Below are 23019 nucleotides of genomic sequence, written 5' to 3' on the forward strand. Positions count from 1 at the left end.
TGCTCTTTGCTGTCGGGCTTCCATTTTTGCACTCAGCCCCCAAATTCTAAAGCGACCAAAAGGGATTTCTACTGGGAATACTTCATCTATGTTTCTTGAAGGAAGACGATGGGGAGGAACAGAGGGAGGCCAAAATAGTGAGGTACAACTGAAGGCACATGTTGCACCCACCAGTATGCCCACTCCAAAATATACAGACTCAGGAGCAGTGCTTGCATAAGCTGCACTTCATAAGGGGAACCATCAATGAGCTACGTCACGTGCTGCAACCTGACCTGTAGCCACCTCAACAACAACAACTTGCATTTATATAGCGCCTTTAAAAACAAAAGAACGTAAGAAATAGAAGCAGGAGTAGGCCATACGGCCCCTCGAGCCTGCTCTGCCATTCAAAAAGATCATGGCTGACCTTCGACCTCAGCTTCGCTTTCTTGCCCGATTCCCATATCTCTTGATCCCTCTAGAGTCCAAAAATCTATCTATCTCAACCTTGAATATACTCAACGACTGAGCATCCACAGCCCTCTTGAATTCCAAAGAGTCACAACCCTCTGAGTAAAGAAATTCCTCCTCATCTCAGTCTTAAATGGCCAACACCTTATCCTGCGACTATGCCCTTAGTTCTAGACTTTCCAGCTAAAGGAAATAATCTCTTAACATCTACCCTGTCAAGCCCCCTCAGAATCTTATATGTTTCAATGAAATCACCTCTCTTTCTTCTAAACTCCAGAGAGTATAGGCCCATCTATTCAATTTAACTTACTAAAACATCCCAAGGTGCTTCACAGGAGCATTATCAAACAAAATTTGACACCGAACCACATAAGGAGATAGTAGGACAGGTGACCAAAAGCTTGGTCAAAGAAATAGGTCTTAAGCAGCATCTTAAAGGAGGAGAGAGAGGTAGAGAGACGGAGAGGTTTAGGGAGGGAATTTCAGAGCATAGGGCCTGGGAAGCTGAAGGCACGACCGCCAATGGTGGAGCGATAAAAATCGGGGATGCACAAGAGGCAAGAATTGGACCTCCACTATGAGCACCGCACTGTCAGTGATGTTGAAGGTCAATACAACCCTCAATTCTTATGCTACTGGCTCATTTCAGGCTGCTTCTGGAAGCATCAGTAGCATTACCACAATTGAATGTGCATAGGTGCACAAAGCAAGGAACAAATTGAATGGATTGCAGGTGCAAATTCAACTTAGAGGGTACAACATGGTAGCCATTCCTGAGACATGGCTGCAAGACGGTCAAGGACTGGGAACTGAATATACCAGGTTATACTGTCTATAGGAAGGATAGGGAAACTGGAAGAGGGGCAGAAGTACTCTTAATGATTAAGGATGAAATTCCTTCAATGATAAGAGAGGATATAACGAGTGGTAAGCAGACAATGGAGACTTTATGGGTAGAATTAAGAAATAGAAAAGGATTTAAGACTGTAGTGGGAGTTGTGTATAGGTACCCTGGAACAGCTGTGAAATGGCAGAATGTATAAATGCAGAGATTAGGCAGGCATGTAGCAAGGGCAGTGTGGCTTTAATGGGGGATTTTAACTTTCATATTGATTGGGATAAGCAGACGAGCTCATGTCAGAAAGGTAGTGAATTTCTTGAGTGTGTTCAGGACAGCTTTTTGCAACAATATATCCTAGAACCAACAAGGGGGCAGGCCTTATTAGATTTAATAATGAATAATGAGCCAGATTTAGTTAACAGTCTAACAGTGTGTGAACATTTATCTAATAGCGATCATAATAATGATCAGTTCAACGTTGTGTTTGAAAGGGAGAAACCCGTATCAGCTATTAAGATTCTAAATGTAGGTAAGGCCGACTTCAACGGGATGAGACAGAGACTGTCCATAGTAAACTGGGCAAATCTGTTAATGGGTAAAACAATAGAAGTTAAGTGGGAGGTGTTCAAAAAAGAATTTAACGTGATATAGAACCAGTTTATACCCCTAAGGGGCAAGGGCTCTACTTGCCAAAAAAAAATAGCCATGGACGACAAAAGAGGTAAGGGACAATATAAAACTAAAAGAAAAAGCATACAAAAATGCAAAAAATAGCACAGAACCTGGTGACTGGGAGAGATACAAAGAATAGCAAAAGGTGACAAAACAGATATTAAGAGCTACAAAAAAGGAGTATGAAAAGAAACTTGCAATCTTGCAAGGGATATCAAAATCAACAAACATTTTTTTAAATTATATTAGGAAAAAAAAGGTGGTCAAAAGCAATGTGGGCCCCTTAAAAACTGATAATGGTGAAATTGTAAATGAAAATAAGGAAATGGCGGACATGTTAAATAATTACTTTGCGTCAGTATTTACAGTAGAGGAAGAGAATAGCATGCCGGACATCTCACGGAAACTAATTTTGAATCAGGGATGGGGACTCACCATAATTAACCCCCAGGTCCAGATGGTTTCCATCCCAGGATTTTAAAGGAAGTAGGTGAGAACATTGCAGAAGCCCTAACTATAATCTTCCAAAGTTCTCTCGTTTCAGGAACTGTTCATTTAGATTGGAATATTGCACATGTCACTCCGCTATTTAAGAGAGGTGAGAGAGGGAAGCCAGGGAATTATAGACCAGTTAGCCTAACATCTTTGTCGGGCAATTACGAGAGTCTATAATTAAGGATAGAATAACTGAACACCTTGAAAATTTTCAGCTGATCAGAGCGAGTCAGCATGGATTTGTAAAGGGTAGGTCATGCCTGACGAACCTGATTGAAATTTTTGAAGAGGTGACTAAAGTAGTGGACAGGGGAATAAGAACATAAGAACATAAGAAATTGGAGCAGGAGTAGGCCAATCGGCCCCTCGAGCCTGCTCCGCCATTCAATAAGATCATGGCTGATCTGATCCCAACCACAAATCTAAAGAACACAAGAAGTCGGAGCAGGACCCGGCCACATAGCCCCTGGGCCCTCTCCGCCACCCACAGGGCATTGACCGATCCGAACTCAGCTTCATGTCCAATTTCCTGCCCGCTCCCCATAACCCCTAATTCCCTTTACTTCTAGGAAACTGTCTATTTCTGTTTTAAATTTATCTAATGATGTAGCTTCCACAGCTTCCTGGGGCAGCAAATTCCACAGACCTACCACCCTCTGAGTGAAGAAGTTTCTCCTCATCTCAGTTTTGAAAGAGCAGCCCCTTATTCTAAGATTATGCCCCCTCGTTCTAGTTTCACCCATCTTTGGGAACATCCTTACTGCATCCACCCGATCAAGACCCTTCACAATCTTATATGTTTCAATAAGATCGCCTCTCATTCTTCTGAACTCCAATGAGTAGAGTCCCAATCTACTCAACCTCTCCTCATATGTCCGCCCCCTCATCCCCGGGATTAACCGAGTGAACCTTCTTTGTACTGCCTCGAGAGCAAGTATGTCTTTTCTTAAGTATGGAGACCAAAACTGTATGCAGTATTCCAGGTGCGGTCTCACCAATACCTTATATAACTGCAGCAATACCTCCTTGTTTTTATATTCTATCCCCCTAGCAATAAAAGCCAACATTCCGTTGGCTTTCTTGATCACCTGCTGCACCTGCATACCAACTTTTTGATTTTCTTGCACTAGGACCCCCAGATCCCTTTGTACTGCAGTACTTTCCAGTCTCTCGCCATTAAGAAAATAACTTGCTCTCTGATTTTTCCTGCCAAAGTGCATAACCTCACATTTTCCAATATTATATTGCATCTGCCAAATCTCCGCCCACTCACCCAGCCTGTCTATATCCCCTTGCAGGTTTTTTATGTCCTCCTCACTCTCTACTTTCCCTCCCATCTTTGTATCATCTGCAAATTTTGATATGTTGCACTCGGTCCCCTCCTCCAAATCGTTAATATAGATTGTAAAGAGTTGGGGACCCAGCACCGACCCCTGTGGAACACCACTGGTTACTGGTTGCCAGTCCGAAAATGAACCATTTATCCCAACTCTCTGCTTCCTGTTTGATAACCAATCCTCCACCCATGCCAGAATATTACCCCCAATCCCGTGATTTTTTATCTTAAGTAATAATCTTTTATGTGGCACCTTGTCGAATGCCTTCTGGAAGTCTAAATACACTACGTCCACTGGTTCCCCTTTATCCACCCTATACGTTATATCCTCGAAGAACTCAAGCAAATTTGTCAGACATGACTTCCCCTTCATAAAGCCATGCTGACTTTGTCCTATTAAATTATGCTTATCTAAATGTTCCGTTACTGTCTCCTTAATAATAGACTCCAAAATTTTACCCACCACAGATGTTAAGCTAACTGGCCTATAATTTCCAGCCTTCTGCCTACTACCCTTTTTAAATAACGGGTAGTATGCATGTTGCGTATATGGACTTCCAGAAGGCAATTGATAAAGTCCCTCATAAGAGACTGTTAGCTAAAGTTGAAGCCCATGGAATTGAGGGCAAATTATTGACCTGGTTAGGAAATTGGTTGAGTGGCAGGAGACAGAGAGTAGGGATAATGGGCAGGTACTCAAATTGGCAGAATGTGACTAATGGTGTCCCACAGGGATCCGTGTTGGGGCCTCAACTATTCCCTGTATTTATTAATGACTTGGATGACGGAATAGAGAGCCACATATCCAAGATTGCCGTTGACACAAAAATCAGCAGCGTTGTAAGCAATGTAGATGGAAGCATACAATTACAGAGAGATATTAATAGATTAAGTGAATGAGCAAAACGGTGACAAATGGATTTCAATGTAGGAAAGTGTGAGGTCATCCACTTTGGACCTAAACAGGATAGATCAGAGTACTTTCTAAATGGTGAAAAGCTCAAAACAGCGGGGGTCCAAAGAGACTTAGAGGTCCATGTACATAGATCATTAAAATGTCGTGGACAGGTGCAGAAAATAATCAAAAAAGCTAATGGAATGCTGGCCTTTATACCTAGAGGACTAGAATACAAGGGGGTAGAAGTTATGCTACAGCTATACAAAACCCTGGTTAGACCACAGCTGGAGTATTGTGTTCAGTTCTGGGCGCCACCTTAGGAAGGATATATTGGCCTTGGAGGGAGTGCAGCGTAGATTTACTAGAATGATACCTGGACTCCAAGGGTTAAATTACGAGGAGAGATTACACAAACTAGGTTGTATTCCCTGGAATTTAGAAGAATAAGGGGTGATTTGGTCGAAGTTTTCAAGATATTAAGGGGAACTGATAGAGTAGAGAGAGAGAAACTATTTCTGCTGGTTGGGGAGTCTAGGACGAGGGTACATAGCCTAAAAATTAGAGCCAGGACTTCAGGAAATTAGGAAACATTTCTACACACAAAGGGTGGTAGAAGTTTGGAACTCTCTTCCACAAATGGAAGTTGAGGCTAGCTCAATTATTAATTTTAAATCTGAGATCGATAGATTAATGTTAACTAAAGGTAGTAAAGGATTTGGGACTAAGGTGAGTATATCGAGTTAGGTCACAGATCAGCCATCATCTCATTGAATGATGGAACAGGCTCGAGGGGCTAAATGGCCTACTTCTGTTCCTATGTTCCTAGGTCACGGGTACATTATTTGCTAGAGCAAGCTGGTGCATCACCTTCCCCCATGAACGACCACAACTGCATCACAGAGCATTGCAACTTTACAGGTTTTCCTAAAGTACAAGGGGCTGGGATTTTCCTCCCAGTGGCAGGTTAGTGATGGGACATTGAAACTCTAGAACCTATTCTCATGCTCCTTCAGGTCCTTCCTGGATGGGAAACGAGTATGGAGTAGCTAGCTATTGCCTTTCAGTATGAGCCTCTTGGTACTCCACCCTTGTCTCAAGACCGCTAAGTCCTGAGATGGACCTGCTGCAAGCTGCATCTTTTGTGTTGGCGGAAGAGCACACATGTGCTGCTATCATGAAGGACAGCAACATCATGAGAACATATTTCTGCTATGCCGTCAGCAGTGGCCACTGATTAGCAGGAAAGCAGGCCAAATAGTACGAATCAGATCCAGTGAATACCTGAGAAGTGGCTGTCAGCAACCCTTGGAAGCCAGAAGAGACAGCCGTCTCCAATCTGTTGCTCTACAGGTTCAAGGAAGCAGTCTGACTATTTGTGCCAGAAGCTAAGACTGTGTTTAGGGCCTCTGTGGTGCAGGGTGGCCTATGGTGCTGCAAAGCCATTCAATATGGTGCCACAGCTGCTGTCGAGAGACTCTACTAAGCCCTGCCATCTGCTACACATTCTGGCAGACAATCTCCAGTTCCTACATATATATGTAATTCTCTGAAAGCACCATTCTTTTAAAAGCAGAACTGGATCTGGGTCCCGAGGCTCTTCAGCCGAGGGCCAATGCCATTTGGTCTTCTAGCGAAGAATGCCAGCCCTCTCAACTTCTACTCCAGTTTCTCCTGCCCACTAATGCTCTGTACATCAAGTTGTGTGCTCCCCTCTGTCTCACTGGCTAATGCCCTCTGGGTGGATGTCTCAGGTTGATGCTTGGCAAGGAGAAGGTGAATATATGGCATATGCTATATATATCCAAATCAGGATGGTGTTTGACTTGGGAAGAGAACTTGGAGGTGATGGTGTTCCCACAACATTGTTGTTCTTGTCCTTCTCAGTGGTAGAGGTCACAGGGCTGGGAGGTGCCATAAAAGTTGTTTTGGTGACTTGCCACAGTGCATCCTGTAGATAATACATACTGCAGCCACTGTGGTGGAGGGGGTAGATATCGTGGCAGGGTGCCAACCAAGTAGACTGCTTTCTCTTGGACAATGCTGAGATTCTTGAGTGTTGTTGTATATGCACCCATCCAGTCGAGTGGTGAGTATTCCATCACATCCCTGACATGAGCCTAGTAGATAGTGGAGAAGCTTTGAGGGGTCAGGAGGTGAGCCACTTGTCACAAAGTACCCAGTCTCTGCCTTGCTTTTGGAGCCACAGTATTGATATGGCTGATCCAGTTAAGCTTCTGGTCAATGCTCACCCCCAGGATGTTGGGGATGGGGGCTCAGCGAACGGTGTTGTTGGAGGTCAGGGGGAGGTGGTTAGGTCTTGCTGGAGATGTTTGTTGTCTGGCACTTGTGTGGCATTAATGTTATCTGCCTCTTGTCTACCAAACCTGGATGTTGTCCTCTGGCATGGGTTGCTTCATTATTGGAGGTGCTGTGAATGGAGCTGAAAACTGTAGAATCATCAGCGAACAGAAGCATTCCTGACCTTATGATGGAAGGAAGGTTATTAATGAAACGGCTGTAGATAGTTGAACAAAGGATACTGTCCTGAGGAATTCCAGCAGCAATGGCCTGGGGCTGTGACGCTTAGCCTCCGACAACCATGACCATCTTCCTACATGTCAGGTGTGACTCCAGTCATTGGAAGGTTTTCCTCTTGACCCCCACTGACCTCAGTTTTGCTAGGGTCCCTTGATCGCACACTCCTTCGAATGCTCCCTTCATGATATCTTTGTATCAAAGCCTTCTTACACCCTGATTATTTCTCTTCCAATTAATTAACTTCTGTGCACCTAGGATGTCATATATCTACTTATTTGCTTAATTGTATTCATAATGTGAAGTAATGTCTGGTTTGTTTGTTTATATATGGTGCAACATTTCAGTACCTTTATACTGTGGTTGTGATTTTTTTTAAATGGTGTTCTCCATTTGGCGCTATTATCATTTTATTACTGGTTGTGAGTGTATGTGGCTGGTGTTTGTGTGTGGCATGTATCGGTGTGTTTGTCTGATGTGTGGATACAACTGTTCCTTCATTGCATTCAATGCTTTATAGCAGGTAAGCAAAAATTGCCTCATAGTTGTTGTATTCCTTGTGGTTGCTAGGTATATTGCTAGGTTGCTCGATCCCCTGGGAATACACTATATATATGTTTTACATGTTATTTGTTGCATGGTACAGTTAGTTCCTGGAGGTGTGATATTTAAAGATAGTTTACTTTGGGATTAACTGCTATTGGGTTGTCTGAAAGCCAGACAAGTATTGCTGAAATGCTTTATCGAGGCTCAAAATGTTTTGCATTTTTGAGATAGTTTGAGTAATTCCGAAGAGGATGGTAGCCAGCAACAAGCACCACACGATTCTACTCTGCTTTAATCGATTGTACCTGTCATAATAACCGTAAGTTTTTCTGTTTTAATTTGTGTGTGAAAAGACTGAGTGAGAGGATAGCTGCTTACCAATTATTTTTGGTATCACAGATCTTTTTAAATCATTTTCTACCCTTCCTCCAACTCACACCATCCATGGCCAAGAACGATCGTGAGTGACCTGCTCCCAGGCTTCTGCGAAAACTGATCTAAAACCAGCTGCCAGATGTGACTTTCCCGTCAATTTTTCCTCCCTCTCTGTGAGGAAAGTCCCTGCCTCCCTTCTGTGCTTTGTCACAAGTTAAGATGAACCTACTTGCCACCAATCTGCGCTGCTGGGCTCTGGTATTCCTGGTACTCCAAAGTGTTCCCTCTGATGTGGTGCTGAGCCTGCTGAACCCTGAGTTTTCCATGACTACTACTACAACTTGCATGAGTGTATATATATATATATAGGACCTTTGATGTAGAAAACATCCCAAGGCATTTCACAGAGGTGTAAGTTAAAAATGGAGCCAAAGAAGCAGAGGTTAGGATGAGCGACTAAAAGCTTGGTCAAAGATGTAGGTTTTAAGGAGGGTCTTAACGGAGGAGGGAGGTAGAGTGGCAGAAGGATGTAGGGAGGGAATTCCAGAGTGTGGAAGTTAGGTGTTTGAAGGCACGGCCGCCAGTAGATATTATGTACAATACGCCAGAGTCGGAGGAATGAAGAGTTTGGAAACAGAAGGTTCTGCAGCTGGAGGAGGATACAGAGACAGAGAGGGGCAAGGCCATGAAGGGATTTAAACACAAGGGTGAGAATTTTAAATTTGAGGTGTTGGGGGATTTGGAGCTAATATAGGTGAGCATGAACAAGGGTGAAGGGTGGACAGAACTTGATGGGGTTCAGATAGGTATAGAGTTGAGGTTTACGGAGGATGGAAGATGAGCGACCAAACAGAAAAGCAATGAAATGGTTGAATGTGGAGGTGATATTGGCATTAATGAGGGTTTCAGTGCCAGATGGGCTGAGGTGGGGTGGAGGTGAGTGTTAATACGTCTTTGTGATGATGAGGCTTCAAGGTCAAACAAGACATCAAGGTTCCAAACAAATTGGTTCAACCTGAGACAGTGGTCAGGGTGGTGAGAGTATGAAGTTTGTAGCTGGGGCCAAAGAAAATGGCTTCATTCTTCCCAATGTTTAGCTGGAGGAAATGATGGCCCATTGAAGACCGCATTACAGGACGCCCTCCTGAGATTGGGGCCAAGGGACATTGTTGGGTAGAATAGAGAGAAATTTATTCTAAAACTAATGTGCGCTGTAACTAACCTTGAAGTTTTTGAAATTGTTCCTGATTGTCCAAATGTGAAAAATGTTCCATTTACCAGCACCAACACCCTCATCTCTAAGTACAAAATTAGTTTTGGAAAAAAATCCTCAGTTGGAATCTCCAAACTCATTTCACCCCTATACCCAATTCCACATTCAATCCCACATCAAATCATTACACTCAATCCCACATTCATTCTCACATTCATTGCCACACTCAAAACTCCATGTCCAAAAGGCAGAGGGAAAATTCGATAGGGCATATTATTGGGCGGAGGTAGCGTGATCTGCTGTTACCCCGCGCCCAATGGCCCCTGCGCAGATAGGACGAGAACTTCATCCGTCCTCAGTACTCACCATCAATCTGCATTGAAATCCAGGCCTTGCATGTCGATTCAATACAATTTGCACTTTCCACCATCGGGGGAGCCCCAGTCTCTTAAAGGAAGGATGTCTCTTCAAATCTCTTAAAGGTAGCCCGCACCTTTATTTGCTAAAAATAATATTCTGCTGTCTGCATGGAGTCTGAACGGAGATCAGGCATCACACAAGTATGTAGGTCCCATCCCTATGTTTACACACTGATGAGTTATGTTAAAACATTGAATAAAGGTTGCGCACTACTAAATCCCACATCCTCCAATCTGAATGCCGGACCTCACCAATCTGCCGATCCGAGTTGGTACCAGGCCTGTGAGAATGCGTGCACCATGATTCTCTGCTGATGCACTACAGGCCTTGGTGCAAGAGGTGGACAGAAGGCGGGACATCCTATATCCGCGGGGGGGAGGGGGGCGGCAAGAGGCCCTCCAGACATATGGCCAAAAGGCAGTGGGAGGCAGCAGGGGACAAAGTCAATGCCAGGTGCACAGCATCACAAACATGGATGCAGTGCAGGAAGAAGTTCAGTGCTTTGACACAAGTGGTCAAGGTGAGTGAGGTCAACTGTCAAGTAGCGTCTCCTACCAACAGCACCTCTAGCCGCATCCATTGTTCCACGCACTACACCCCCCATCACCCACATACCAACAAACTCTTTCCATCAGTACTCAATTCTTCCAATCAGATGCTTGCTCTCATCCTTACACATTACCACTGTTGCAAGCCGCCCACCCACAACTCATAAGCCGCACACACTGGCAGCTATTCAACAATGACAGGCACATCACCCAGACACACGTCCCGCTTTATGCAGAAGAAGATGGCGCCTATCAGGAGGCAGCAAGTGGCAGTGGCATTTTGCCCCTTGAGCCTGTTCCGCCATTCAATGAGATCATGCAGGACCTGTGACCTAACTCCATACACCCGCCTTAGCCCCATATCCCTTAATACCCTTGGTTCACAGAAATCTATCAATCTCAGATTTAGAATTCACAATTGAGCTAGCATCAACTGCCGTTTGCAGAAAAGTGTTCCAAACTTCTCCCACCCGTTGCATGTAGAAGTGTTTCCTAACTTCACTCCTACACGTCCTGGCTCTAAATGTTAGGCTATGTCCCTGCGGCCTAGTATTCAAGTTTAGGAGACCTCCAAAAACAGTTACAAATGTATCGGCAGCCAGAAGCAATAATCCAGCCACCAACCTGTAAATCCTGCATGGTCCCTTTAAATACCGCCAGTGGGGGTCCTCCAGGCATTTTAAGACACTTTCAGATGGTTGTGGTTAAGACTGTGCATTGAGTTGAGCGTCAAGTGCCAAAATGGTGTCTATCACTTTAAATCAGTGTTGCACGCTGATTGCATCCATTTTCTCTTTACTTTACTTGCTTCGGTATTTGCACAAGCGCTAACTCCTATACCAAGATGGCGTCCAGTGCACGTCACACCGGAAATGTGCGTGCGCAGCCAAGACACCATCTTGAATGTTCGAGAGGCCACGTAATGCCGTAACAACGGATGCTACACAGCCCAATTTAGCGCCCGGAGTTCCTCACAATGAGCTATAGATAGGGCCGTGTAGTGCCCATTTTTAGACATTACGTGGCCTCCTAATGTCCCAGAATGGCATCCAGAATGCGCGCGCACACTCCTAGCATGCCATGCACTGGACGCCATCTTGGTAAAGGCGTTTTCACACGTGCAGGTAATGAACGCCAGTACCATGTAAAGTAAGGAGACTATGCGTTGGATCAGTGCGCAAGGATGATTTAAAGCAATAGATACCATTTTGGCACTCAGTGCTCCAGCAAATGCATAGTGTCAACCACAAACAGCTAAACATGTCGTAGACAGCCTAGAGGATCTCCCATCAGCGCTATTTAAGGGGACCATGCAGGATTTAAAGGTTAGTTGCTGGATTATTGCTTCTGGCATTTGTACCTGTTTTTGGAGGTCTCCTGTACTTGAATTTAAGGCCTGTGGGGACATAGCCTAAAATTTAGAGCAAGGACTTGCAGGAGTGAAGTTAGGAAACGCTTTTACACGCAAAGTGTGGTAGAAGTTTGGAATGGTGTTCTGCAAATGGCAGTTGGTGCTAGCTCAATTGTGAATTTTAAATCTGAGATTGATAGATTTTTGTTAACCAAGGGTATTAAGGGATATTGGGCTAAGGCGGGTATATGGAGTTAGGTCACAGATCAACCATGATCTCATTAAATGATGGAACAGGCTCTAGAGGCTAAATGCCACTGCCACTTGCTGCCTCCTGTTATGTGCCACTTTCTGCAAGAAAGCGGGAGTGTGTCGGTGAGTTTCCTGCAGGATGTTTGAGTGATGTGCCTGTCATGGTTGAATAGCTGCCAGTGTGTGCGGCCTGTGAGTTGTGAGTGTGCACCTTGCAACAGTGGTAATGTGTAAGGGAGAGAGGAAGCATCTGATTGAAAGAGTTTGTTGGTATGTGGGTGATGGGCAGTGGAGCAGGCTAGTGGTGTAGTTGGTTTGGAAACGCCACTTGACAGTTGACCTCACTCACCTTGACCACTCGCGTCAAAGCGTTGATCATCTTCCTGCACAGCATCCATGTTCATGGTGCTATGCGCCTGGCATTGACTTCATCTTCTATTGCCTCCCACTGCCTCTCCAGCATATGTCTGGAGGGCTTCTTGCCCCCGCTGCGGATATAGGATGCCCCTCCTCCTGTCCACGTCTTGAACCAAGGCCTCTAGTGCATCATTAGAGAACCTTGGTGCATGCTCTCTCGCAAGCCTGGTACAAACTCAGATCGGCGGATTGGTGAGGTCTGGTGTGCAGATTGAATGATGTGAGATTTAGTAGTGCGCAACCTTTATTCAATGTTTTAACATAACTCAACAGTTTGTAAACATAGGGGCGGGACCTGCACCTGTGTTTTACGTGTACGATGTCTCATCTCCGTTCAGACTCCGAGTGGACCTGTATCTTATTTTTTGCAAATAAGCAGGCTGCCCCTAGAGGTGCGAGCCACTCATGTGATATCTGGCCCCCCCCTGCTGGTGAGAAGTCATTCAACATCGCAGCTAGGCCTGGCTGCTCGTGCCTGTATCAGGTAAGTGAGCAGGCAGCACGAATCTCACCCCTGCACCTGGATTCGGGGCTTATCGAATTTAACCCCCCTATTCCCTGTTTTCAAGGGAAACCACTACATTTTCTATAATCTCTTCCAAGTACTTTATACAACAAAAAGTTCAACACAGCTCTGAGCACGCATTTTTGATTGGGTTAGTGTTTCCAGCAGTGTTATTAATAATAAGTGGAATGGTATTTCCACTTAATAACAATAGGAACACTACACCAACCTGAAGTGTTGAATTATCTACCAAGTTCATCACTGAAGACTACATGTGGTCTTGTTCTTCTATCAAGCAAATCTATCATCTTTTCCCTTGGCCAGTACAAAAATATGCATTTAAAAAAAATTGAATACCAAGCTGAGGGAAGAAAGAATTTACAATTATATAGAACTGTGACAAAAATGAAGTAATTTTGTTTTGTTTTAATCTCGTAGCTGTCCCTTTAATTTAGTCACAAGACAGAAAGAATTAAAAAGCTGTACTGCTCCAGACTAAATTGGTACAAATGTTGCGAGGATTGTCAGTTTGTCTTCAAAATTACAGGCTTGAGAGAGATACCGTGCTACATATTCACTTAATAGTAAATTTTTCTTGATAAAATTAATTCTGATGTGATGCTTGACTGCTTTCGAAGGTGAAGGGGATTCTTGAGGGGACACAAAGTAATCAACGAACAGGAAGGTTGTTCTGGGTTCGTTATGTTAGATATATTACCAAAAGCTTAGCTAGTGAAGACACTCTCAAAAGCTTAGGATGTTGAGACTTCCCTATAAAAGTGATTTAAAATTATGGAAGCCAAAAAGTCTGAAGTAAGAAGAGCAGACCAAGACCCAAGAATATAACAAACACCTAATCACATCTTCAGGAGGTCCCAAAGTTCTTCACATCCAATTAATTGCTTTTGAAGTGTAGTGACTATTGTTATGCAGCCAAACGAAGAAGCCAATTTACACAAAGTAAGATCTTACCAGCAGTAAATGAGATGAGTGACCAGTTCAACTTTTTTGGGAGGAATGTTAGCAGGATAATGTCCTGCTGTTTAAATAGTGCCATAGGGTCTTTTATGCCCACCTGAACAGTCAGATGGGGCTTCGGTTTAATGTCTCCTCTGAAGGACGGCATCTCTGACAATGTTATACCCTCTCAGTACTGCACCAAAGCGTCAGCCTGGATTATGATTATGTGCTTATGTCTTGGAGCTTGAACCCACAAACTGCCTACTCAGAAGCAAGAATGCTATCAAGTGAACCAAGCTGACACTGAAGGGCCAAGGCCCATAGTGCAGAACACCACCAAGGTTGAAAAGGGTGGGAGAGAAGATAAGGTAAATTAAGAAGTTGCATTTAAGTATCTATTACTCAAGTGGATCATCCTCAGATACTTTGGTGGTCTGTTGAATCTCAGTGGCTTTTATTTTTATTTACAGTCATTAGATCTGAACACTTGTTTTAGAGAATTTAAATATCCAACCTATCTCTTGGATCCAGAGATTCTCAGTAAGCAGACAGCTCAGTTATGAATGATCAGTGTGGTGAAGGAATCTGTCAATGTGGCATATATCAAAATCTCTCTTATTTAGAAAGAAAGAAAGAAAGAACTGGCATTTATACAGTGCCTTTCACGTCCGCAGGACATTTCACAGTGCTTTTGGGGCATTAAACCAAGGTCTGATAGGTGGGGCTCAGAGTCAGGTACATGTAATTGGAAATCAACCCCAATATGTCTAAAAATTAAGGTCAAATTCAGTTATATGGAGAATAATCAAGGCCATTGGTTTATAATGACGAAGTCAAATGCTGTTTTTATTACATGGGACACTAGATTTTTTACCAGTGTTTTGGGGGGCGTATTCTGCAATTCCGTCCGTTTCTCCATAAAAAGTGTAAAACAGCAGTCTTGACAGTCACCTGTGAGTGATTACCAGGCAGAAATCTATATCAAGAGGTTCAGATGAATACCTAGGTGATTACAAAGTAGTAATCCAATTGAGAGATTTAACTGGTTTATATATGTGTGTATGTGTAATAATGAATACTTCACAATCAGTTACAGAATAGAATCTAATCAAAAAGTTCAAGTGTTCTTTTTAGGGTAATGAATACCTAGAAACAACTACAAGTCAGTAATCTAATTGAAGGGTCTCCGCCCCTGCCTCAGCCCATCTGCTGCTGAAATCCTCATCCATGCTTTTGTTACCCCCATACTCGATTATTCCAATGCTCTCTTGGCCATCCTCCCATCTTCCACCCTTCGTAAACTTGAGCTCATCCAAAATTCTGCTGCCTGTACCCTAAGTCCCGTTCATCCATCACCCATTCTCACCGACCTACATTGCCTCCCTGTCCAGCAACGCCTCAAATTTAAAATTCTCATCCTGGTGTTCAAATCCTTCCATGGCCTCACTCTTCCCTATCTCTGTAACCACCTCCAGCCCTACATCCCTCCGAGAATCCTGCGTTCCTCCAATTCTAGCTTCTTGTGCATCCCCAATTTCCTGTGCTCCATCACTGTAGGCAGTCTAGGCCCTAATTTCTGGAATTCCCAGCCTAACTCTCTCCACCTCTCTCTCTCTTCCTTTAAGACGCTCCTTAAAATCTACCTCTGACCAAGCTTTTGGTCACCTGTCCTAATATTTCTTTATCTGGCTTGGTGTCAAATTGTGACTAATAACGCTCCTGTGAAGTGCCTTGTGACGTCTTACTATGTTAAAGGTGCTATATAAATGCAAGTTGTTGTTGTTGGATCAAGTGGTTTACATATTGAATAATGGGATACCTGGGGTGAGTTCCATACAATAATCTAATCATGGGCTTCAAATGGTTTATATATAATTAGTCCAGCAATGCAACAAAATCCCAATTTTATGTTGTTAATGCTGGTTATAATTATGGGGTGAATCTCTCCCACTCCACCACTGTAACTTCGAGAAAGTCCGGCAGAAACCCAGTTTACATGCATAAACTTTTTGCAATTTGTTTTGTCACTGAATCTCTGGCCTCGGCCACCCAGCATCACTGTATCACTATACTAAGATGTAAACTGAAAAATAACAATGCCCCATAAATTGCTCCGAGCGGCGAACGAACGGCGTTCCATGGATTTATACTCATGCACAAACTTACTGCTGGCTTTTGTACGGCAACTTCCTTGAATGGTGTGCCTAAAACAGTCCAGCGTTAACTCCCGGAAACCTAGGACCTGTGTGAGAAGCGAAAGGATCAATCTCTCCCCTCAACTAATGCAGCATGCTTGACATGTCGCGAAGAGTCAAAACCACGAAGTGAAAGTTACAACAATAAAATCAATTGTAAAAACAGTTAGAGAAAGTGAAATAAAGAGATGGTAAGAAATATCACATTAAAAGAGACAGAAAGGAAAAGTAAAAAAATAAAAAAAATGTAATTTAAAAAAAATGTCCAACAACTATTAAAATCGCAATGAATGAGACGCCGCATTTTTTTAATTTAATTTTCAGTGCCAGAGAGGTTGTTTAGCAGTCATTAATACTTACCACACTGTTAAAACTTAGTTTAGGCCTAAAAAACTCAGTGTACTTTTTTTCTGGCACGATTAGTTCATTTCCAGCTGGGTAGGAGAGCAAGTTGGTGCTGGTCTATTGATTGCAGCCGGCAATATACCTTTAACGTGAAGCTTTCAGATCACCAGCAAACCAGGAAGAGCATGTTCTGGATTTCAGCGTTTGACTGTACATGTATGGTCGCTGGAACTTGCTCTTCGATTTCGCCATTAATAACGGTGAGCGCTGTTAGGCTCAATGTTATTTTAAAATCAATTTCCGGCCCATTATCCACTAGTAAGATGTCACTCAATGTCCTCTTTTGTAAATTAACAGGGGGATTTAATATATGTTCCAGAAATGGTCATTTGTCATGGAGTTAGACCCAAAACATTTTATAGTTTTTATTCTTTCCAATTGACAGTTATCTTTCACAGCACTAAATCCAATTTTATCCTCAGTTATTTCTTGCTGATCTGACAGTTGAATAAATATTGACTATGTCAGGATGTTTTTTCACATTTAAGAGTTGCTTGACAACTTGCAGTGAGTTCAAGGTTGTCAGCCATATTCATTATCCCTGCAGTGTCTGCATAAATCTCCATTTATTAGGTTAATGTTACTAATGGGAACGATGGATTGTCTGTCTGTCAGTCTGTCAGAATATTAAGAAATAAAGTATTGGCAGTGGACTGGGCGTCCACATTCCCACTGTAGAGTACCAGGTTAGGTGGACAAAGGAGGAAAGGACAAAGTTGCAAGAGAAAAAGGGAAATTATCAGGCATTCTAACATGTGGAAAGGTGTCCACCAGTCACCCCCTTTGTATGTCAATAATCATGAAAAGTTCTTCACCGGTGTCTGAAGCTAGTGGTTTTTAAAGCTTTTGAAACTGTGGTCAAATAGTAACAATGGACTTGGTACCTGCACTGTGTTGGAGAACAGAAACTAGGTCAAGTGAAAATCTTACCCTTCAGATGGACTTGCCGATCCTTAATCCTACTTCAGCATGCACACTGTCATCCATTTGTACTCCAACAAAAACTACCTTGATCATAATATGAGTTACTCAAAACTTAAGTTCTTGTAGCCTAGAAATCTCCCCATTTAATTTTCTGTTTCGTTCTTTGAGTTTTTGTTCCTTGCCAATTTTCTCCCTACCTTTCCTCTCCTAAAGGCTCTTGACTTATGCTGCGACACAGTTCAATATATGCTGGTCATCCTCTAGCTCCCTGCTCAAGTGACCATTCAAGTGGCCATTCTTCATGAGTGAGCCTAGTCATTAAGTTGATAAGGTGTTCCACAGTAAGGGATAAGGGGTGGTTACTCATACTGGAGTGCTGTTCCACAGCCATCAGCAGCCTTCTGGTGCCTCACCTACATAGCCATGATTGAGTCTAAAAAACTTGCTCCTAAAAGCTCCTAACTTTAGAGTTTACTTTATTATTTATTGTAGAGCTTTGTTTATGATCCCTCCCCTTCAATAAGCTGTTTAAATGATGGCTCTGATTATTGATAGACATAGAAATTGTAACATTTCAGAATCTTACCCTTTCATTGATCTAGTCACATATGTGAAAGTATTTGTTGAGAATTCTTCATTATTTGTTGTTGATTCATTGGTGTTTATGTACTCGACAAAGACCCTAGTATGGACAAACCTACTAACAGAGAGGTTATGTCGATGGATCCTTCCACTCAGGCTATCTACTTTATTTGGAAAAATATTCCCCATGTCATAATAGTGAATTGTAGAAAATGCCATTTAAATTTTTAAATTCTGATGTCAGGATGCACACATAATAATCTAGACCACATGTAAGGATGTGGGAATGGAAAAGTTATCTATAGAAGTCATCAAACATACAATACTCCCTTCAGGAATTCATAGCACTTCAATATGAAAGAACATCTCAATGTTAACAACTTAAAGAGTGACACCATTGCCAGGTGCCATCTTTTGTTTAGATAGTATAAAAGTTCTTTATAAGCAACATATTTTGGGATCAAGGTCTTAGATGTTATGGGAAGAATAAGGTTAAACCAACCAAAACAAGCTTAGTAATCCTAGAGGTTATTTGGAATTGCTCAGCCTATAGCTTTGTCTGAAAAAAATTACATGTTCTTTTCTGCACTTGACTTGAGACAGAATCAGCAAATTGGAAATGTTGGAAGGGATTTCTTTTCCCTCACCACCCAAGATTAGCGAAGGAAATCTGGAATATGAAGGTTGATAAGTTTCAAACTGCACTAACAAGAGGGAATTAAATTCACCATTTTTCTGGCATTGCATGAGTTAATCCTCTCGCTGGCACCCATCTCAAGGGAATCTTGTGTTCTTTTCACTGGTTTGATGGCTGCACAGATTAGAGGAAATGGCATATCCTTCCATCATCTGCTTTAATGGAATGTGTTGCTGTCAACCAAGGAGACTATTACCTAATAAAACTTTAAAAATTCTGTACCCTAACTAACGTTACTGGACCAGAAATGTTATGAAAAAAAACACAAGAAATATTGACAACATAATTTGTTGCTTTACACCACCCTAAAAAAAATTATGTTATTAAAATTAGTGAATTTGGTCTTTTTTGAAATTAATCCAATGTACGTAATATGTAATGCTAGTTCAGCTGTTTTCTGGAAAAGACACTAATGCCTTGAGTTGAACTTTTGCATTTACTAGTCACTAAACTATTTACTAGTCATTAAAATATTTCCAAGTTTTTATTTTTAATGAGATAAAGGTCATGATATTAGCGGGGAGGCGGGATGGCAGCGGGGTGGGGGGCGATTGGGCGCGTGGGTAACCCGCCCAATAAAATCTGTCCGTTCCCCACGCGATCGCGGGTCAATTGGAGCCACTTAACATGGCTTCCGGGTTTGCCGTCCGAAAGCTGCGCAGCAGGCGGACTGCACATCCGCATCACAGGCTGTCAGCTGGAGGAGCTCTACTTAAAGGGGCAGTCCTCCAATGGCTGCTCCTGGAGCAAACACCCACACAGCACAATGGAGCAGCACAGGGGCAAGGCTGTTACTAGATTTAGTGATGAATCACTCCAGGTGCTACTGGATGGGGTGAGGAGGAGGAGGGATCTCTTCTACTCGGCAGACGGGAGGAAGTGACCTGCCTCTGCCACCATGAAGGCCTGGCTCGAGGTGGCAGAGGTGGTCACCATCAGCAGCAACATATCCTGCACCTGGATCCAGTGCAGGAAGCGCTTCAATGACCTAACTAGGTCAGCCAAAGTGAATACACTTACTCATTCTCCTACATTCCATCTTCCACATCACCGCCCCCACCCCACAACTCATTCTGCACTGCCAACACTACTCTATCACATCACTCCTCACACCCACTGAAAGCTCATCCTCAACTTACCTGTACTTCCTCAGCACTTCCTCACCCCTCCCCATTAGTCACCCACCACTACCATTCAACCCAATCCTCATCCAATGTCATGGCTCTGTCTCATACTCATCCTCTGATGCATCTCTTTCACGGTCAGCTGCACCCAAACCATTGCATTCAGCGGTTGGCCACGTCACCATCACTTACTCACGCGTCTGTACTTTCTCCCCTTAGAGGAGAAGAGAGCCCAGAATGCACGGGAAAGGGCGAGGACCGGAGGGAGGCCACAACAGATCGTCGTCTTCACAGACGTGGAGCAGGAGGCGCTGGAGCTGAGCCGTAACCTCGAGTGCCTGTCCGTCAGGGAAGCCGAGACTGGCACCCGACAAACGTCTGGTGACAGAACTTTAACATTCAGCACACACAATATGAATTGATGTTAACATGCCTTATCATCTTCAGCACCTCAGTATGTTCATCGCAATATGACACATCTGTGATCATGCTTAACATTGCCTTCTGTTCTCTTACAGGGCCTTCAGCGACCGCTATAATGGCGGAGGGCGATTCTTCAGAGGACCTGCCTGCCTCTGAGGGTGCATCGTCACATCTAAGCGAGCCATCCACCAGCGCAGATACACACACCTCGGTGGGTCCCAGTCCGCAGTTAGTTGGGGTCGCACATGGTGAGTTACCACACGTGAGCACGATCAGACACTGGTGGCAGGGGCAGCTGCGGAGAGTCTGCATCGGTGGGAGCACTCCTCTCCAGGCTCTGCTCAGCTGGACACAGATGCTGAACCCTGGGGGCCATCGTTTGAAAGGAGAATGATCGAGGAGCAGCAGCACATTTGTGAGGTACTGGAACAGGTGCCATGCGCACTCTCCACAATCGCGCAGAGGATGGAGGAGTCCAACTCCTGCATGAGTGGAATGGTGGCACAGGTATGGGAGGGTATCTCTGAGATACTGTCATAGGGACGTGAAGGCATCTCTGAGATAGTGTCGCGGGTAAGTGCGGGAATGTCTGCGATAGTGGAAAGGCTAGCCTCCATGCTTCAAGCGCGGCTCACAAATGAGTGCACTCAGGCCCTGACAACGGCCATTCGGACTCAGGGTGAACAACATTCTGCCACCTTAAACAGGCAGGCAGATACACTAGCACTAGCCTTACAAGGCTTCACACATGTCCTCCAAACTGTTGCCCAGCAGAGTGGTAGGAGTGGGCCTGGCCCAGGGGAGGGATGATGGCGAAAGGGGACATGGAAGTGGGGACGCCACTCAAAGCACCCCCACGTCTCACCCGTTGCCCCCCTCTCAACCAGTACCCGCAATGCTGTCTCCTCTCCAGGTGGCTAAGTCTGTCCCTGCACAGGTGCAGGTGGAGCAGTCTTTGGAGGGGCCCTCGCGGGCACCGAGACCTAGAGGGCATAGGCTCAAAGCATCTAATCGGTCAGGGCATGAACAAGAGCAACCTGCCAGTACCTCTGCTACAGCCACAGGGGACGCAACACGTCAAAGTCGTTGGAAGCGAAAGGCGGAGATTTTGTAAGCATGAAGGGGATGCACAGGGTGTTTGACAGTTGGTCATGTTTTTTATTTATATTTGCTTTTTGTTAAACTCACATTAAATATTGTTATTGTCCCACTACTGTCACGTCTTGGCCAATCTTGACTGGCTTCTGTAATAGGGCCCTTTCATGAGGTTCACCATGAATGCCGACACTTGATGCCATCCATTGGGTCACTCTACAGTTGGTGTATGTGTAGTTGCAGGACTGTTTTGTGCAGGGGGGGGGTGGGTTGGTGTGGGCACTGCTCTATCCAGGTGGTGTGAGGACTGGACTCTTTACACTGTCTGATGTTAGGAGAACCATTCACATATCAGTGACTCCCTGGCCTCACGAGCAGCCAGGTGAGCTGCTGTTCTGCCCATGGGTTGCTCCTGCTCCTCCTCCTCCGCCTCCTCCTCCTCCTCAATATGGGTGGCAGATGTGGATGGGGCCTCCTCATGCGGCACCCCTCTCTGTTGTGCAGGGTACAACACACGATTATAATGCGTCCCACTTTGTCTGGTGCGTATTGAAGGCCTCCCCCAGAACGATCAAGGCATCTGAAGCGCATCTTGAGCAGCCCTATAGCATGCTCAATTGTAGACCTGGTGGCGATGTGGCTGTCGTTATATCGACGCTGTTGCTCGGTGGTGGGGTTCCTCAGAGGTGTCATGAGCCACGTGTGCAGGGGGTATCTCTTATCTCCGAGGAGCCAGCCCTTACGGGTGTTCGGTGCGTGGAAGAGGGGCAGAATGTTGGATTCCCGGAGGATGAAGGAATCGTGGCAGCTGCCAGGGTATCTGGCGCACGTGTGAGGGTATCATTTGCGGTCGTCACAAACGAGCTGAGTGTTGATGGAGTGATAGCCCTTCCTGTTGATGAACAGTCCTGGCTCATGTGGAGGTGCTCGTATTGCTGTATGGGTGCAATCGATTACACCCTGCACCCGTGGGAAGTCAGCCACAGCGTGGAATCCCGTCTGGCTGAGGTCGTTCATGGGGATGTTGACGTAGTGCGAGGCCCTGCGAAAAAAGCCATCAGTGACCTGCCTTATGCACTTGAGTGCAGACGATTGAGAGACCCCGACGAAGTCCCCGGTGGCACCCTGGAATGATCCGGAGGCGAAAAAGTTGAGGGCAGTGGTGACTTTGACAGCGACAGGCAAGGAGATGCTGCACTGCCCAGCCGGGAGCAGCTCAGCATGAAGCAGGCTGCAGATGTCTGCGACCACCTGGCGACTGACTCTGAGCCTCCGTATGCACTGCTCCTCAGAGAGGTCCAGGAAACTGAGCCTCGGTCTGTAGACCCCGATGCGAGGGTAGTGCCTCCTGTGACGTCGCTCTCTCTGTTGTTGCCCTCCGTGCTTTTGTGCAGGTGCCTGTGGCGCAGCACTGTGTTGTGGAGCTCCACATGGCGGAGGTGGATGCCCTGCCTGGTGAGGCTGGTGATGTTACTCGTCCTCAGGTGTAGTGGTGAATACAGCCATGGCGCCCCCCCATCCTGATGGTATGAGTTTGAGGGGATCTGCACAGTAGTTAAATATGTTTGCACAACAGAGTTTTGGGTGAAAACACAAAGGTGTTGCAGCCAAAACTTTATCTGATGTGACAGAGTGCCCTGCTGCAATAAATGACGTTTTCTCTCCATCTGTCAAATAATCGTTTGCATCTCCCACTGGCTGCTGGCTGAAACACATCTGTTGCAACAGGGAGTATTTCCCACAGCACGGGAAACACG

At 44.6% G+C, this 23019-nt stretch overlaps 1 protein-coding gene across 3 annotated transcripts in view; it reads left to right on the top strand.

Moving 5' to 3' along the window:
* LOC137335005 (protein shisa-like-1) overlaps window positions 1-23019 on the top strand; it is a 145608-nt gene that overhangs the window by 40624 nt on the left and 81965 nt on the right. The window contains exon 1 of one of the 3 annotated variants that reach the window (XM_068000096.1): window positions 8015-8095. The exons of the other annotated variants lie outside the window; for them this stretch is intronic. The gene's annotated coding sequence lies outside the window, so the exon portion shown is untranslated. Of the gene's footprint in view, window positions 1-8014; window positions 8096-23019 lie in introns of those variants that run through there. 3 annotated transcript variants of the gene reach the window in all.

Source organism: Heptranchias perlo, chromosome 18 (genome assembly GCF_035084215.1).
Source record: "Heptranchias perlo isolate sHepPer1 chromosome 18, sHepPer1.hap1, whole genome shotgun sequence".
Lineage (NCBI taxonomy): Eukaryota > Metazoa > Chordata > Chondrichthyes > Hexanchiformes > Hexanchidae > Heptranchias > Heptranchias perlo.